This window comes from Cervus canadensis, chromosome 2, assembly GCF_019320065.1.
Source record: "Cervus canadensis isolate Bull #8, Minnesota chromosome 2, ASM1932006v1, whole genome shotgun sequence".
Lineage (NCBI taxonomy): Eukaryota > Metazoa > Chordata > Mammalia > Artiodactyla > Cervidae > Cervus > Cervus canadensis.
The window spans coordinates 104,091,418-104,107,463 of NC_057387.1; the positions used below are offsets into that span (position 1 = coordinate 104,091,418).

General features: G+C 38.9%; 1 protein-coding gene across 7 annotated transcripts in view; it reads right to left on the reverse strand.

Moving 5' to 3' along the window:
* THRAP3 (thyroid hormone receptor associated protein 3) overlaps window positions 1-16,046 on the reverse strand; it is a 69,940-nt gene that overhangs the window by 25,890 nt on the left and 28,004 nt on the right. Inside the window, exon 1 of one of the 7 annotated variants that reach the window (XM_043461889.1) lies at window positions 6,586-6,609. The exons of the other annotated variants lie outside the window; for them this stretch is intronic. The gene's annotated coding sequence lies outside the window, so the exon portion shown is untranslated. Of the gene's footprint in view, window positions 1-6,585; window positions 6,610-16,046 lie in introns of those variants that run through there. 7 annotated transcript variants of the gene reach the window in all.

The window sequence follows — 16,046 nt, forward strand, 5'->3', positions numbered from 1 at the left end:
GCAGCTATACCATTTTATTTCCCCAACAGCAGTGTATGAGGGTTCCAATCTCTCTCAATCTCCAACACTTACTGTCTTTTTATTATTGAGCTATAATTTATATATTTATATATATATAATTATATATATATATATAATTTATATATTGAGCTTCATAAATGATGGATGCATGCATGCATGCCAAGTTGCTTCAGTAGAGTCCAACTCTGTGTGACCCTATGGACTGTAGCCTGCGAGGCTCCTCTGTCCATGGGATTCTCTGGGCAAGAATAATGGAATGGGTTGCCATGCCCTCCTCCAGGGGATTTTCCCAACCCAGGGATCAAACCTGCATCTTTTACATCTCCTGCATTGGCAGGCAAGTTCTTTACCATTAACGCCACCTGGGAATCCCAAATTATAGAAACAGGTATATTAGACATATACTTTGCAAAAAGTTTCTCCCAATTTGTAGGTTGTCCTTCCATTTTCTTGACACAGACCTTTACAGAAAAGAGCTTTTGTTTGGTTTTCTCTAAAGTCCAATTTATCTCATTTGTCCTTTTGTTCCTTATGCTTTTGGTGTCATATTTAAGAATGTTGCCCAAGGTCACAAAGATCTATTCCTAGGTTTTCTTCAAAGAATTTTATAGTTTTAGCTCTTCCATTTAAGTCCATAATCCATTATGATTTAAATTTTATGTTACAGTGTGAGGTAAGGATCCCATTTCACTTTTTTGCATATGGATATCCAAATTTCTTAGTACTATTTGTTGAAGAGACTAGTCTTATCCTACTGAAATGTACTGGCCATCTTTGTCAAAAATCAATTCACCATAAATGTGAGGGTTTATTTTTTTTTTTTTTTTGAGGGTTTATTTCTGTACCTTCAATTTTATTCCATTGACCCGTATGTCAATCCTTATGCCAGTCTTGATTAATGTAGCTTTGTGGATATTCTGAAATCAGAAAAGTGCAGGTTTTCCAACCTCCTCCTGCTCAGAGAATTTTGGCTATTCTGAGTCCCCTACACTTTCAGATAAATTTTAGCATCAGCACATCAATTTTTGCACACAAAAAAGAAAAAAAACCAAACAGCTGAGATTTTGTCAAAGATTGTTTTGAATCTGTAGATCAGTTTGGAGAGAACTGTCATCTTCACAACATTAAGTCTTCCAACTTGTGAACGCGGGATATCTTTCCACAGGGTTTATAGTTTTTTTCAGAGTACAAATTTTGTGCTCATTTTGTTAAATTAATCCCTCAGAATTTTACTCTTTTTGATGCTATTGGAAATGAACTGTTTTTTTATTTCATTCTGATTGTTCATTGCTGTGTGTGCTTAGTCACTCAGTCGTGTCCAACTCTTTATGACCTCATGAACTGTAGCCCGCCAGGCTTCTTTATCCATGGGGATTCTCCAGGCAAGAATCCTGGAATGGGTTACCATGCCCTCATCCAGGGAATCTTCCCAACCCAGGGATCGAACCCAGATCTCTCTCATTGCGGGTGCATACTTTACCATCTGAGCCACTAGGGAAGCAGTCGTTAGTGTATAGAAATACAATTCATTTTTGTATACTCATCTTATATCCTTTAACATTACTGAATTCATATATTAATTCTACTAGTTTTCAATGGATTCCTTAAGATTTTCTACATAAGATCATATCATCTGCAAAAGAGATAGTTTTACTTCTTCCCCGGCTGAGTTAGAGGACTTTTATTTCATTTTAATGCCTAACTGCCCTGGTTAGAACTTCTGGTACAATGCTGAACAGAAAAGAAGAAAGTGGACATCCTTCTCTTGTTCCTGAACCTGGGGCAAAAACACTGTCTTCTTTTCACCTTTAAGTACAATGATACCTGTAGGTTTTTCTCACAGATGTCTACTATTAGATTGAGGAAGTTCCTTTTATTCCTAGTTGGTTAAATACTTTTATTATGAAAAACTGTTGGATTTTTTTTTTTCATGTTTGTACTGTATTTATTGAGATGATCAAGTGGTTTGGGTCCTTTATGCTACTGTATTACACTGATTTTCAACAGTTACCACCTAACACCTGCTTTTACAATCGGTCTTAAAATTAGTCTTTTTCCCTATTTACGGATCTCTAACGTAACCCTAATAGAATGGACTGACCCCACATGGGCCTCCACTCCCTGTCCCTTGCCCTAGGAACTACCATCTCTGCTCTCGCTAGAGGACAGCACTTTTCCAAATAGATGGCTCTACATTTGGTACTGCTGCTAACCAATTAAGCTTAACAATTCAGGATATCAAACCGAAGAGGCTACAAAATTAACCGGTCAGAGATTAGGTCTGATTCGTTCTCCCTTTCATGCACAGCCCTTGGCCACGGAGTGGACACTCAGTGTGTGCTCATGAACAGGCCTGTTTCACACTTCCTCCTCCTTCTCCACTCTCTTTATCACACAAGCAGGAATAATAAAAGATCAGTTCACCAAATATTAACAATCCAATCCAAGGATAAAATTAAGTATGTACCATAGTCCTAATAACTACTGCTAAACTAGAAGTTGAGCTTATTCGTATCCCTTCTCTATCTTCCTCAAAGGCAGAGAAGGTCACACTGATCTCAGTCTTTAGCAGACATTCACATTTCAATTAGCAGTGCCAGGTCAGAGTGAAACTCCGCCGCCAGCAAGTCCAGTCAAGACAGTCCTGCTCTCAACAGTCACTAAAGGCAAGATGTAGAAAATTCTTGAACAAACTGGCTAAAATTAAAAAAAGACAGATCCAAAAATCAGCCAAGAAAGAAACTCACAGCTCATAAAGGGTTGTAGGCAAAGGACTGGGCCTGACTGTGTGCTCTGTGTGCCTCTGGATAGATGCAGGAAAGCAGAGCTCAGGTGACATATCAAATGTGTTTACTATTTTATGCTCTCCTCTGGAGATTATCCTCTCCTGAGTAAAAGTGGGAAAGAGAATCAAGAGCAGCTATGGGTATCTCTAAGGTAACACTTTCCCAAGACTTCACACCCCACTCCCAATATCCCTGAAGAAATCTAAGTTCAGAGACCCCTTCCTGACATTTACTCTATTAAGCAGCTCTCTTGAATTATTAAATAAACCCACAAATATAATACTAATTTCAATTCTGAGGTCTTAAAATTTATAGAGGCAAATATCCACATGTGCATTGAGCACCTTTCTAAAAGGAGAGAAGGATCCTTTGGGGAGAAGGGCAGTTTTATTGCTGAAAACAATTTAACGATATAATAAAAGGTTTACCTTCACCTATATTACAAAATCAAAGTTATTCTGGAGTTCAGTACTAAAATTCTTTAACTTTTTTACATTATACTCTACGTAATTTGGTAGAACATGTTTTTTGAATGTGTTAACATGTAGGTGAGTGAAAGTCACTCAGTCGTGTTCAACTCTTTGCGACCCCACGGAATTCTCCATGGAATTCTCCAGGCCAGAATACTGGAGTGGGTAGCCCTTTCCTTATCCAGGGGATCTTCCCAACCCAGGGATCAAACCCAGGCCTCCGGCATTGCAGGCGGATTCTTTACCAGCTGAGCCACAAGGGAAGCCTCAATGTGTAGGTACAGATATACACATAAAACATATCTACATAAGCACATGGAGCAAACTATTAACAGTGGTTACCTCTGTGGAACAGAAAGGAAGACATGAAGAGGAAGGGGGCAGGAAAAGGGAAAGACATGAAATGGAGCAGACAGGATGGGAGCATGTGCTCTTATTTTACATATACATTTTTTTAGCTAGTGAATTTACAGGTGACTTCCCCCTACCAGTCTTTTTTTAAAAATTGTTAATAACATTCATAGAGTTAATGGCGTTGATTCTCTTAATGTGGAATCAAACATCTACCTACTTTCTTCAGAGATATTTAAAAAATCCAGACAAGTAATTTCCACATAACTCTAAATAAATAAAACTGCACTTTAGCTATTCAAAGTCCATTCTGAGGAAAACTTTATTACAGTGGAATATTTTTCCTCTTTTACTACTTAAAAGAAGGCTAAGGCAGGCCAGCCGAATAGCCAACTGGGCTCTATTTTTTTCTTTAGTATTTTTATTATGGAGGTATTGAATCAAACATACACAAAAGTAGAAAAAAATAGTGTAAGGAACCCAAATGCATCCATCATCCAGTTTTAAAAAAATTATCAACTCTTCGCAGGTGGGCTCAATTCATGATCAAAATCCTAATTAGTCTAAGTGGATATAGCCAGTCTCTGCAGCTATTTCCCCAAGTATATGAGCTCACTCACTCATTCACTCACTCAGCATCAGACTCTGCGACCCCATGGACTATAGCCCACCAGGCTCCTCTGTCCATGGGATTATTCCAGTAAGAATACTAGAGTGGGTTGACATTTTCTCCTCCAAGGAGTCTTCCCAACCCAGGAATCGAAACCTCGTATCCTGCATTGCCAAGCGGATTCTGTACCAATAAGCCACCAGGGAAGCCCCTATTTCCCCATACCTTTTCCGTTAAAAAAAAGAGAGAGAATCCTTCCATTAAGAAATCCAGCCATGTGGGAGTTCCCTGATGGTCTAGCGTTAGGATTTGCCACTTTCACTGTGGAGGCCTGGGTTCAGTCTCTGGTCATGGAACAGAGAATCTGCAAGTCTGCATGGCAGGAGGGAAAAAAAAACCCAGGCATGCAATGAGAGGACCCAAATGGTGCATATCTATATGCAGCTCCCTGTGTGCTCTGAAAATAAGTCTAAAAAGGGGATCTTTTATATCAGCAAAACAATGACTCGGATTTCAGTTCAAACACATTTAAAGTAAACTGCCAAGTGCAATCTTAAACTGCCTCCTAATTACACGACACGAGTAGTCCAAAATACTGTGGGTGGGTTGTTTCATCAACTTGTTTTAAGAAGTGGGACTACCTCATAAGTGAGCAATTATGATGAGAAAAAGAAAATATACATGAATAAACTACATTTTTGGGTTAGCAAGGCAAAAAAGCTAAAGCTTCTAATTCTGCAGAGTCCAAAATTCACATAAAAATTGTCAGCTCACTTCAACTGTTTATTTGGCAGTTGGAAAAATTACACGGTAATTTTTTTACCAATGTGCTTTTATCCTAGCCTTACTATCAACTTCCCTGAAAATAACCCTTCATTAATAAGAGCATATATTTTAGTTTACTTATGCTAACAATGGACCTGTTTACAAAACAAATTCTCAACTGTTCTTCTTAATGGCTGTTGTCAGGCTGGAAAGAATTCAAAGGAGAAACCAGCTCTGGAAAACTTCACAGGAACAATTCAGCACAGGGACCCCTTTGTGTTCACAAACTGGAGGGTTAAGGGACAGCCAGGAAAGCATATACCCTCAGAGAAACAGTATCTGGCCTTTGGTTCTTATGACAGGTAACTGCAGCAAAAGGCCCAACTCTGTTGTGTGTTTTCACTACTTAAAAAAAAAAAAAATTAATTAATTTATGTTAGTTATCCATGGACACAGGGATAATTTTTAAAGTGAAAATTAGAAAAATTTCCTTAATGCTTAAGAAGCATTAAGAAAGCTTCCCTAAGGGTAAGCTCTGAAGTAGTTTAAAAGTGTACCAATTAAGGAATGCAAAGCCTGACATAAAGATACACATGGATAATTTATCAAGAATACTGCCAATGTGGGAAGTTCTAGCCAGGTGGATTAGCCAGTTCTTATTCACAAAGGTTCAATTCCAAGTCCTCCAAAAGTCAATCTCTATCCCTCCTTTTCCAGACCTAATTTCTCCAGACAGCAAACAGGAGCACGGCATTATTTAATCGCTTAGAAAATTCATAATAAACTGCACAGCAAAACAGAAAAAATATGATGAGGACTTTTGGCCATCTCTTCCAACTTGAGAAGAAGAAGTAATCCCTTTCCAACAGTATAGCTACTTACACTGGATGCTTTGGCCTGCCAAATGCCAAAAAGACCTCTTTTGACAGAGTTCTTTCCAAAAGCCACCAGAAATCTGTGTTCTGTGGGTGGGTGGGACTGCGGGCTCCTGTCTGACCAGTACAGACCCCGTCCTACCTCAGAGACAAGTTTTCTTGACATCTCTCCTTTTGAGCCCAAGCATCAGTCATCAATAAATACCACATGTTGCTCTAGCCTATTTGGCTGTTGCAAACTGCATTCTTCCCTCTCTTTCACCCCAAAAATATCAAGATCCTGATCAAGGCAGAATTGATCTTCACTGCCACTGGTGAGCAATGAAAAGCTAAAATAAATAAATAATGGGCAAGTGTTCAGGCACATTAAATGGAGAAATTTACCAAGACTCAACTCAACGCTTCATCAATAAAATGAAGATTTGGAACAGCTCTACCACTGACAAAAAAAATTCATATGTTTGCACAAAGTGAGCAGAACATTCCTCATCCTGACTTTAGCCATCCTAAAAAATGGAATTAAGTGGTGAGGGTTGAACTTTTTGCTTTCAAAAAAAAAAAAAAAGAGAATGATCCCTCCACTTCCATCCCATCACCTCTGAAATTTACTACAGAAGAAATCATTTACGATTCGTAAGATATTTTACCATTTTAGAAAAACTAGTCCATCTGTCTGAAAATAGCTGACCAGGGACTTGGCTACTTACCTTCTGACTGTACTTCAACTATCACTTGCAAGGGGGCAATCCACCTACATACACCAAATTCAGGCAGCACCACAATCTCACTTGGGAAAAAGGAGTTTCCAGAGTGAGTCAGGACTCTGCAACAGGTTCCTGTCAGGCCGAGGGATACTGCCACTAGCTTCTTTCCATCACAGAGCCAGTAAGAGGTCACATTTCCCTCCAGCTCTTCAGAGACTGAATTAAGTTTCTCAGTTCCAAAGACTTGGCAAACTCCACCCATTCCATCTTCCACTTTTTAAAGAAACAGGACCACACTACTTCTCAATAACTTAGAAAGGTAAGAAAAATGCAGTGAGAACGGTATTTTCCATATCGCACAGAATACAGCATGCTATTAATTATTTCAGGCCTGATTTCCACTCAGGAATGAGTTTCATAAATGTTTTTCTTAACACCAGAGAAAATACTGAAAAATTCAAGATCAGAATGACAAACCTTTACAGGGAAACCCCTTTATTCATTCAATCAAACTGCTGTTTCTCTCCCAATGAGAAATAAAAACATATGAAGATCTTAAGATCGCTGGGATATTATATAATATTCACAGAAGGTAACATAATCAATCAATGCTGGAAAATTCTGAAAACTACACACAAGTAATAAACATAGGTCTTAACCACCAATTTGAAAAAAAACTAGTAAAAGAAATTGTATGCAAACAATTTTATACATCGATTTCTTCTATTATAAGTATGCCTCCTAGAAGGAGTAAGAAGTATGCAGGGGGTAAATTCAACTGTGTTTGCCTGTACTCTGTCTTAAATATATGGTTTATCTAAGAAAACGACACAAAAGGAAGTGACCTGGAATAAAAGAGGCATTCTGGGGGACTTTAGGAAAGTAACCATCTGTACAGATTTCAGTTCATTCATTTGTTAGATGTGGTGAATACTGAACACACAGCCTAACTTCTGAAGTTTCAGGCTGTAGACTGGGCTTCACAAGCATGAACAGGACACTGCACCAAGTGCTGACTACTGGAAAGGTGAAAACACAAGCCTGTCACAATTTTTAAAATTGTTCTGCTTTCTCACTAAGACAGGTTTCACAATCTCTGTATTTTATAGTTACTTTGTTAAGATTAGTGTGCGTATCATTTTCAAAAAAATACTCGTCCTTGAAGTTTTCTTATGTGTTCCAAACAGGGCTTACAGTTTAATTAATAATAGGGTATCAATACTGGTTCATTAACTGTGACAAACGTATCATATTAACATAAAATGTTAATAATAGAGGAAATTGGGTATAGGAAATACAGAGACTATTACTGTTTCCCTAACCCTATATATTTTTTTTAATATATGTTGAAGTCCTAACACCAAGTACCCGGACCTCATTTGAAGATAGGGTCTTTACAGAGATATGACTGGTGTCCTTATAAAAAAGGAGAAATCTGGACATAGAGATATGCAGAGAAGATGCTATGAAGAGATACAGGGAGAAGATGGCCATCTACCAGCCGAAGAGAGACACCTGGAAGAGATCCTTCCCTCCCAGGTCTCAGAAGGAACGAATCCTGCCAAGCTCTTGATTTCTGACTTCTAGCCTCCAGATCTGTGGGACGATATATTGCTGTTGTCTAAGCCACTCAGTCTGTGCTACTTTATATGGCAGCCCTAGCAAACCAATACATGAATTTTGTACAATTCTTGCAATTTCCTGTTAATCTTAAACTATTCTCAAACAAAAAGTTTATTAAAAACAAAAGACAAGAGTTCCCGCGGAGACGTGAGCCGAGCTGAAGGGTGCGCATGCTCCGCAGAGGCCCGCACGGGGCCTGAGTAAACCCTGATAGAGCCATCGCAAGGCGGGGTTATTGCTGGAATGATGGTGGTTTGGGGAACTCTTTTTCTGGTGAGGCGCTGAAGTGGGAAGACATGTAGGATCATAGTTCCCCGACTAGGGATGGAACAGGGGATAAGAATCCACCTGCCAATGCAGGAAGTGGGTTTGACTTCTGGTCTGAGAAGATCCCACATGCCACGGAGCAACTATGCCCACGCGCCACAACTACTGAGCCCACGCTCCAGGGCCCGTGAGCCACGACTGCTGAGCCCAGACACCTTAGAGCCTGCACACTGCAGCTACTGAAGCCTGAGCCCCTGGAGCCTGTGCTCTGCAATAAGACATCACCACAGTGAAAAACCCACGCACCACAGTGAAGAGCAGCCCCTGCCCACCACAACCAGAGAAAGCCCACGCGAAGCCATGAAGACCCAGTGCAGCCAAAAATAAAAAATAATTTTTTAAGAAAAGACAAAGGCAGTGGTATCCACATCTCACAATTTTAAGAGGATCAAAGCAGACAAGTAATTGGGAAATCCCTGCTCAATGGAAAAAGAATCCATTATCTCAATACACAGTAAGCAAACAGCTAGGACTAGAATCCAGGTTTCATTCAGTGTTTTCCATAACATGCTATTCCAAGATAGGGATATAAAGGTGGTAAAAGTGAGGGACTATGCTGAAATAGATTATCAATCTAAGTATCATGTCCCAAATGAACAGAACCCAACAGAGTCACTTTATAATACTGGGCTAGGTTCTGCAGTAAGTAGTGGCTTTGGCACCAAAAAAATTAACTGGGTTCAAATTTGTGGGCTCCACCTATTAGCTGGACAAGATACTTACTCTCCTCATCTTCCAAATGTGGCCTACACCTCATAAGACTGCCACAGGAATTAAGAAGTATACAAAAAGTGTAAATTGCCTGGAATTCAACAAGTGACTTCACACCTTGCTATGTTCAGCTGCAACCCTAGACTGGTGACAGGGAGATACTTAGAAACGTCTCTAAGAGAAAATAGATTTCACCACTGATTCTACTTTCCTGCTAATATATTAGTAAGCAATCAGGTATCTTCCTACACAAAACAATAAAGTGTTTTATACTGGCTAAACTGGCACGTGTTGCACTGAAGAGGTTCAGAGAAGCAAGAAAAGGTCAAATTTTAAGGTCCTGACCTTTGAAGAATAAAGCCCTTTGCTGATGAACGGTAGCAGGGAAAAATCGATAGCAAACTGAGGGGCCATTCATTTGGAACTTACCTCAACGGACCCAGTGTACATGACTTGTGATATCTTCTAAAATTTGCTCAATGGGTATCTATTAGGCTCAGGACCATCTATGCAACTAACCCTTCATCATTAGAGAAACAGAATGAAAAGCACAGTCAGCAACTTAAATATTATCTTTGACTGACCCCAGAGGCTCCTCTCCTAAATCCCGAGGGGAGGGTGACAGCAATTTTTGTTCTTATTTCAAATGTGTTATCACTGGGGAACACAACATTCCTATTTTTTAGAGGAACCCTCAGCTTTTCTAACGTAATAAAGACACTACAGGCTATGTTAACTAATCACCTATGGCCTCCTTCTGGTTCTCATTATGATAAACCTTCTTAAAAACTAAGTTAAAACAGCCAATCATAATACAACTATTTTTTTTAATGAAATTATTAAGACCTTGGGCTTCCTCCAATCAAAAAAAAAAAGAAGAAAAAAAGACAACGACCTTGGACTGAATCAGTGGTACACATTGCAATCAGAGCTTTTAAAAAAGTCCATCTATCATTCCAATACCAAAGAAGAGCAATGCCAAAAAACGTTCAAACTACTACACAACTGTGCTCAGTTCACATGCTAGCAAGGTAATGCTCAAAATTCTTCAAGCCAGGCTTCAACAGTACATGAACCGTGAACTTCTGGATATACAAGCTGGGTTTAGAAAAGGCAGAGGAACCAGAGATCAAACTGCCAACATCCACTGGATCACAGAAAAAACAAGGGAATTCCAGAAAAAACATCTGCTTCACTGACTACGCTAAAGCCTTTGACTGTGTGGATCACAACAAACTGTGGAAAATTCTTTAAGAGAAGGGAATACCAGACCATCTTACGTGCCTCCTGTGAAACCTGTATGCAGGTCAAGAAACAGTTACAACCAGACATGGAACAATAGACTGGTTCCAAACTGTAAAGGAGTACATCAAGGCTGTATACTGTCACTCTGCTTATTTAACGTCTATGCAGGGTACATCATGTGAAATGCTGGGCTGGATGAATCACAAGCTGGAATCAAGACTGCCAAGAGAAATAACCTCAAATATGCAGATGATACTACTCTAATGGCAGAAAGTGAAGAGGAACTCAAGAGCCTCTTGATGAGGGTGAAAGAGGAGAGAGAAAAACCTGGCTTAAAATTCAACATTCAAAAAACTAAGATCATGGGATCCGGCCCCATCACTTCATGGCCCCATCACTTCATGGCAAATAGACAGGTAAACAGTGACAGATTTTACCTTCTTGGGCTCCAAAATCACTGCAGATTGGTGACTGCAGTCATGAAATTAAAAGACACTTGCTCCTTGGAAAAAAGCTATGTTAAAATGCAGAGACACGGGTGTGGAGCTGGGGGGTTGCATAAAGAAAAAAAAAAAAAAATGCAGAGACACCACTTTGCTGACAAAGGTCTGTATGGTCAAAGCTATGGTTTTTCCAGGAGTCATGTACTGATGTGAAGTTGAACCATAAAGAAGGCTGAGCATCGAAGAACTGATGCTTTTGAATTGTGGTGTTGGAGAAGACTCTTGAGTGCAAGGGGATCAAACCACTCAATTCAAAAGGAAATTAAGCCTGAATATTCATTGGAAGGACTGAGGCTGAAGCTCCAATACTTTGGCCACCTGATGTGAAGAGCTCACTCATTGGAAAAGACCCTGATGCTAGGAAAGATTGAAGGCGAGAGAGAGAAAGGGACGAGAGAGGATGAGATGGTTGGATGGCATCACTGACTCAATGGACATGAGTTTGAGCAAATTCAGGGAGACAGTGAAGGACAGAGAAGCCTGGCGTGCTGCAGTCCAGGGGGTCACAAGGAGTCAGACACGACTTAGGAATTGAACAACAATGATCTATCAAGATACTTTCAGGAAACTGAGAAAGGAATTCTAAACCACTGACTTATGTACACACTTTACAAATTCCAAGGATTAGATCTCTGGTCTCTCTTCATCAAGTAATCATCCCACCATCAGTACATAGACAGCTGCTACTTACACAGAGTTCTACATAAAGCTTGTTCTACATTAAGTAGGTCTGTTTACAACTCTCTTAGGAGATAAGCTGTTTAGTACTGTTTATAGAGATATCTTTACAGGATCAAATATCTTCCCAAACAAGTTCATCACACAGAGATTGAGAGAGGGGAAAATATATGTTTTAATTTATCTCCTTATATGTTACAACTACACTGCTTTGAATCATGAACATCGCAGGGTCACCTCAGTAACTACACCATGCCAATCTACCCCTCCTGCAGAAGGAGGAGCCCTGAGAGTTGCAGAGGCCCATACATGCGGCTGAAGTGTGCCGGCCTGAGCCGGGACGCGGTGCAGGTATAAAACACAGGACCTCAAAGACCTGGTACAAAACTCAGAATGCACAACGTCTCATTCATCATTTTTATATTAATTATATGCTGAAATGAGAATGTTTTGGATATATTAAATTATATAAAACATACCATTAATTTCATCTGCTGCTTTGTATTTACTACCTTAATGTGGCTGCTAGGAAATTTGATATTACGTATATGGCTCACAATGGACTTCTCTTGGATGGTACTGTCCCAAAGAACAATGATTATGTCTCTTCAAATGCTCAAGTTCTGAACCTTATTCAGTATTAGTCACTTTTAAATTCATCATTTATTTTTGTTGTTTCTAGTCTTCATTCACTTCATTCATTCCTCACTTTCCTGTTGACGGAAAACCTGATGTCTGTTTCTGCACTTCACCAGATAAGTTGAGGGGAGAAAAAAAGAGAGGGATGTCTTACACACACACACACACACACACAACAAAAATGAAAAATAACTTCAAGATATGCTATCATTCCAGATCTTACCAGTCACCTGGGTCTACAAAAGAAATCAAGAACCCAGCCTGCTGCTTTCATCTAAAATGAATTAATTAAGGCACTATACAAAGTTATCTAAATTTAGAGACTGCCTAACTATTCCAAGCCCAGATAGATCAAAACACTCAACCAGAACTCAGTTCAGGGGACTTCCCTGGTGGTCCAGAGGCTAAGACCCTTCAGGGTGACTCTCCCAATGCAGGGGGATCAGGTTCAATTCCTTGTCAGGAGAACTAGATCCCACATGCTGCAACCAAAGATGCCACAACTAAAGATCCTGCATGTTGCAACTAAGACCTAGCAAAGCCAAGCAAATATTTTAAAAAATAAACAAAGAACTCAGTTCAGATACATGTGACCAGTGCAACTCCCCTCTCCGGCTCATAATGAATATATTAACTACATAAAGAAATACGTCTAATTATTTTCTAGAACATCTTGTATTTTTTTTAAAGGAACAAAATCGAATTCATCAGATTTATATATGAAAGCTCCAGTTTCCCATAATTTCAAGATTCTAAATTATCTGGCCCCTATGCCTACTTCTTCAGCTTCATCTCAAACCACTCTCTCCCCATTCAGTCACTACACTGGAGCCACAAAGGCCTTATTTCTGTTCCTGAACACTTACAAGCATCTACAGTCTCGGCACCTTTATACCGGCCGTTCCTGCTACGAACACACTTCTGCAGTCTACAGAATGGTTGGCTCCCTTCTCATCTTTCAGATCTCAGCTTATCACCCAACTCAAAGATGTCTCTCTTCCTTAGCATTCTACCTAATGACACGCCACTCTAATTTTGTAGCCCTACTTCTTTCCTAACACTAAGGAAACCTGAAACGATCTTATCTGCCTTCCCAAACTAGAATGTAAGCTCCCCAAGAACAGGAATCCTGTCTGTCTTGCTCACTGCTGATTAACCCCAGCATAGAGAATAGACACAGTAACAAGCACTCAAGGATATACTGACTGAATGAATCAAAAAACTCAAAAGCAGATTTCAAAGACTCTAAAAGAATCTTAGAGGGGAAAATCTAGTAAGCTTATTTTTTGAAGTATGCAACTGGCTTCCTATGTAAGGGCCCTGCCTAAGCCCTTCTAGTTTTTGTTTTCCAGTACTAAAGTCTCTTGAAGAACTGTCATAGTTCCACATAGTGAAAAACAATAAGTATGGAAATTTCAAGTATATTTTGCTTGCTGAGTCTGGAGAAAGGAGAAAGGTTTATTTAAGGTGAAATAAAGCACTCATAATAAAATCACTACTTGTACAAGATTATACAAATAAATAGAACAAAACACAAAGGGTATATTTAAAAATATACCCTATTAATACACTCTCAAAAAGGTGACTTTTCAAAACACTAGGAAAAAAAAAAAAACACTAGAAAAAAGGATAAATGAATAGTTGCTGCTGCTGTTGCTGCTATGTTGCTTGAGTCGTGCCCGACTCTGCGCGACCCCACAGACGGCAGCCCACCAGGCTCCCCTGTCCCTGGGATTCTCCAGGCAAGAACACTGGAGTGGGTTGCCATTTCCCTCTCCAATGCATGAAAGTGAAAAGTCAAAGTAAGTTGCTCAATCGTGTCCATGGACGACCCCATGGACTGCAGCCTACCAGGCTCCTCTGTCTATGGGATTTTCCAGGCAAGAGTACTGGAGTGGGATGCCATTGCCTTCTCCGATGAATAGTTGAGACAACTGATCAACGAGTTAATACAAAATGTTAAGAGTCCTTCTTCTTACCATAAACAAAACTAAAATTCCAGATATACTAAAGAAATGTAAAAAAGCAAGACACTAAAAAAAGAAAATACTACTGTCTATTTGATAGGTCTAAATATGCTAAAAATATTATCATTAATTTTCTCAAAGATAAAACTGCATCCATCATAAAAGGACAATAATAATAGAATAGTAGCCAGGCACATCTCTAAATGCTTTATACATATATATATATATATTCACTTATTTATTACTCCCATTTTACATGAGGAAACTGTCCACCATCTGAAATACTATTTCACCTCTGTTTCATTCAGAGAACAAGAGAGAGCTCTTAGAAATTAAAAATATAAGAATACATATCCATCAATTCCACTTCTGGATATTTACCGAAAAGAACTGAAATCAGGATCTCAAAGAGATGTTAGCATGCCTATGTCCACTACAGCACTATTACAACAGCCCAGATGTGGAAAAAACCTAAATGTCCATTAACAGGTAAACAGATAAAAGAAATGTGATAGATGGAATGAAATATTACTCAGTCTTAAAAAAGAATTCTGCAATATGTAACAACACACATGAACCTTGAAGACATTATGTTAAGTGACATAAGCCAGTAACAGAAAAACAAAAACTGCTGATTCCTTACATGAGGTATCTGATATGAGGTATCTAAAATAAATAAATTTATAAATTCAAAGAGCAGACTTGTCTTGGGAGTGGGAAAAGGGGGAAATGGCCAGTTACTGATCAATGTGAATCAAGTTGCAGTTAAGAAAGATGAATAAGCTTAAGAGATCTGTTATATAACGCTGTACCTATAGTCAACAAGGTACTCTACACTTAAAAATCTGCTAAGAGGGTAGACTTCATCTTAAGTGTTCTTATCACACTAAAATAAAACTTAAAAATAACTTATCATCCATGATGCCAGCAAATTAAAAAGCCTTCATGACAGATGAGGAAAAAAGTCGTTTGTAATTTATTGCAAACAGAATCCCTGATTCACATGAGAAAATTTAAAGAACCAACTACTTATTGCCAGTTTGTCCTGGTAGCTGTAGAAAGGCAAAAGTTTCTGCAAATGTGTGAAGGGCATTTTGTAGACAGTATTTTGTAGGCAGTGAGGCTGTTCAGAGTTGTATGAAGAAGCTGGACTGACTAAACAAAAATCTTGACTATAAAAAAAGTATACATATAAAAATAAAATATATGAACACAAGTGAAAAAAATACAACAAATATTAGAAAACACAACCAAGGAAATTTCCCAAAGAACAAAGAACACAGAGATGGAAATAGCAGAAATAAAGTTAAAATTAGAGAATCAGCCCAAAAGATCCAATATCCAATTAATTCCAGAAAAAGAGTACAGAAAATAAAGGAGAGAAAAATCAAGGACATAATTTCGGAAAATATCCCAGAACTGAGTGACATAAGTTTCAGTCCCTGGAGTGGCCGGCACATTAGATGAAAACAGCCACACCAAGGACATCATTATGAAACTTCAGAACACTGGGAATACTGGAAAAAAGAAGTTTCAGAGGTTACAAACAGGTTATATGCAAATGTAACTGACATCTCACCAATAGTGAAAGTGAAAGGCAACAGAGCAGTATTTTCAAAATTCTGAAGGAAAATTATTTCCAAACCAGAAATCTATACCTAGCCAAAGTAATGATCAACAGAAGGGCAATATAAAGGCATTTTCAAGACATGTATGTCCAAAAAACTTACCTGTTGTATAGCCCTTTCTCAGAAAGCTAATGGAGAAGTGG